The sequence below is a fragment of the Lepisma saccharinum genome, chromosome 16, assembly GCF_977018435.1.
Source record: "Lepisma saccharinum chromosome 16, izLepSacc3.1, whole genome shotgun sequence".
Lineage (NCBI taxonomy): Eukaryota > Metazoa > Arthropoda > Insecta > Zygentoma > Lepismatidae > Lepisma > Lepisma saccharinum.
Genome location: NC_139244.1, coordinates 46,848,431 through 46,852,259, shown reverse-complemented (window position 1 = coordinate 46,852,259; position 3,829 = coordinate 46,848,431).

Here is a 3,829-nt window from a genome sequence, read left to right as displayed (position 1 = left end):
TAATGTAAAGCTTAATATTCGGTAAATTTCTCGTATCGGACAAACGGATTTCTTCAAATTTACAGGAGAAATTACTTACCGAATGCAGTTTCTTTAGACTTGTGGAAGATCGGGGAAGTGTTTTCTCGCATCGTTCATTGAATTTTGCCGGTAAATCATCTATTTTTCGATATAAATGTGTGACCGATGCACGAAAGCTCTTGCATCCATTGACTTCCAGGTGGATGTAGCCTGTGTCTGATGACGTAATCCAGGTCAGTGTTTCCAAACACGTGTTCTTCTAACTGAAGAAGGTACGTTTCCGCTATGTGTCAATGGTTCGTGGGGCTATGCGTCAATGGTTCGTGGGGCTATGCAAGAATGGTGTGTGGGGCTACGCATATTTTTTTTCGAAACCAATTTTTCACTATTGTAACCTATAGTGACCCTACCTAACCTAACCTTACCGGAAATGGTTCGTGGGGCTATGTATGAATGGTTCGTGGGGCTATGCGTCAATGGTTTGTGGGGCTACGTAGGTATTTTTGGGTGCAGTGGGGTGGAAACACTGCATGCCGAGTGAGTACAGTAGTGAAACTGTGACCGCCATTTTGCGTGTTACCGAAGGCAAAAAGAAACGAAGAAAACTTACTCGATATGTCGCAAATAGAGCTTATTTCCGTGAAATAAGTGAAATGCCACCTTCAGCAATGTTTCTCAATGCAGAATACGTAAGTACGAATATTCAAATTAAATGAAGTAGCAAATTTCAGCCGTTTGTCCGATACGAGAAATTTACCTAATATTCATTCAACCATAATATTTATTAACAAATCAGATTATACTTTCCACATTTATATATGTATCACAAGGTTCATTCACAACCCATCTAAACACCGAAGAACAACATTTTAGTTTATTCAACAATAATAACCATGTATAATCTCCCCATTAAATTGTAACAGTCCGTCCAATTAAATCGTCAAAAGTCAGTACGTAACGGCCATATGAGTCAACTGCAACCCCGCCCATAGCCTACATGACCCGGAGAAATCCACCTTTAAAAATTAAGTATCTTCTTGAGCATTTTTAAAAGGTAAGACATAACTATATAAACGTTAGACAAATTACACCAGGCCATGCAGGCCCAAAAAGGGTGATACACGGATATACAGTATACTCAGCCTGTGTCCAGTTAGTCCTACGTCTCCCTAAGTCGGCAAGGATCTGCCACGCCAAACTCCTCGCTCACCCAGCGCAGAAGCTTAGCCAATGGCATGCCCTACCTTAGTCACATGTATATTGCGCCTTCAATACGTCACCGATGAGCTATCGTGAACTATGGGCTTACAAGGTGTTTGAAATGCATGTAATATTTTGATTTGTCACCAATTTTTTTTAATTTTTGTAACATATTTTCACATATTTTCCTGTTTTTATCACATATTTTCAACATTTATAACAAAAAAAAAATATTTCTGAGTTTCTTAGCACATAAAGTTCCGTTCCCTAGTTATCACAATTCGTTAGGGTCCCGGGTTCGATACCGAGTGGAGGCAGATAGTGAGTGGTTCGGATCTCACTTCAAACTGTAGGTCCAGTCCCGATTTGCCTTACTGTGCATAAAGTGGACTTTAAACACCAAATCAATTAATCAATCACAATGCGTTATTATGCGAGGGCCACGGGTGCGAATTTGGCCTGAACATGGGTGTTCTTTTTTAGTCTCTCTTCATCATCGCGAGTAGCCGAAAAAGAAAGACAAGCAAAAGCAAATAACGAAAAGAAAATAAGAAAAAACGCAATTAGAATAAGCGAGGTGGAAAGAGTGCTGTTTAATTCCTGAATATGATGCAAAAAGAAACTTATTTTTTCTATCGGAAAAAGTCCTTGGGAGAAGGCTCGAAGAATATATAAACTCCTTTCTCATCCACCTTGGCAAACAGAATCGCAAAGTCGGCATTGAATATGCGATGGGAAAAATAATAGAAATCCGAAAGCAAAAAGAGTTTATGTCACAGCCAGGGAGGCACATGAACAGGTACCCTCCCCTCCACACATCAGTCATCTTGGCTATTAACAATAAGTGAATGGTTGTCCTCTCATTTAACAGTAAATGTAATTTTTTTTTAAAATAAAAGTTGTCGGGCGTGTCGCAGTGGTGCCGGCCCCGTGGCGGAGTGGATAGCACAGCGCGCTACGAAGCCAGGGGTCCCGGGTTCGAATCCCGGCTAGGACTTTGATGTTTGTGTTTGTCCGGAATGAGTAAAAAATGAGATTACAGTAAAAATTGAAATAGAGTGGTTATCACAGCGCGCTGCAATGCCAGAGGTCCCGGGTTTGAATCCCGGCTAGGACATGGATGTTTGTTTTTGTATGTAATGAGAAAAACCTAAAAAATAGTAATATTGATATGAGTGAAAGTAGAGGAAATGCGTGAATGACGGGGAATAAAGTCGACCTCCGTGGCGGAGTGGTTAGCACAGCGCGCTGCAACGCCAGGGGTTCCGGGTTCGAGTCGCGGGTAAGGCATGGGTATTTGTGTTTGTCCAAACGTGAAAAACTGAGAATACTGTAAAAATTGAAAAGTGTAAAAGTTGAAAAAGTGTGAATGACCCCGCGTAGGGGCATTTCTTTTAAAAAAAAGTGGTTAGCGAGCGTGCCTCATATTCCAGAGGTCCAAGGATCCACCAAGAGGAGAGAACTTTTTCAGTAACCTACCATCATCCTCGAGATTCGACTGCTTTAATCATCAAACTACTGTGATAGTCAAGTCCCCGGAGAAGCCAATGAAAGAAAAGAAACAAGTACGGCAGCAAATCTAGAAATTGAAATAAGAAGTTGAGAATGGGTTGGAAAAAAATTATTGCTGTTGCAGCGGGGATCGATCTTTGGACCTCTCGTACATGGAGCAAGTGCGCAACCACTGCACCACGATGCCTATTTTTTCGCTTCCAACCGGCAGCATGGAAATGAAAATGAAGGAATTCTACCATGCCCTTGAAAATTTCTTCCACTCCCTGCTGGGATCGAACCTTTGACCTCTGGAATACTGACCACCTGCGCTAACCACAGTACCACGAGACCACTCACATGAGACCTGTCATCCACGGAATTTTGACCTTCACAACAGTCTGGAAAGCGTAATAACAATGCTCCAGGTTCTTGGGAAAATTTTCTGCCGTTGTGGAAACTATTTATATAAAAATATCATCAAAAATGATTCTTTAGATTAAAATCATGATTTTTATCCACCCTGGTAGGGGGTGAGGAAAACCAAGGGATTGTTTTCCAGGGAATAGCAAGAAAGGAAAAACACTACTCAGTTTGAAGTTACCGCGTTCCTGCAATCTTACTTGCAATTACCAGTATTTTATAACAATTAACGCAAACTATTGTGAATGAAATGAAATTATAATGTGAAATATATAATTTTAAGTTGACATTCATTTTTCATGGGGAAAAACATGCTTCAGGTTCATACTAAAATTGTCATCTCATCTTCGGTTTGGTCTTCCTAGAGATCTCTTACTATTAGGCTTCCCAGTAAGGATCTTCTTGTAAACATTATTTTCCTTTTCCATGCGTAAGTACTACATGGCCAGCCACCGAAGTCTTCTTGATTTAATAATTCTAATAATATCATGGGATGAATGCAGATTATGCAGAGCAACTTTCTGCACTTACCGGTTGTATCATCTTTTATGAGTCCAAATATCTTTCTTAGTATTTTATTTACAAGCAAAATAATGTAAGGATAAAATTTAATTTCGATTACAACACTGCTTTCAGTTTTAGCATGTGTTATGCATTATCGAAAATTAACCCCAAGAAGTGTTATAATTTATTT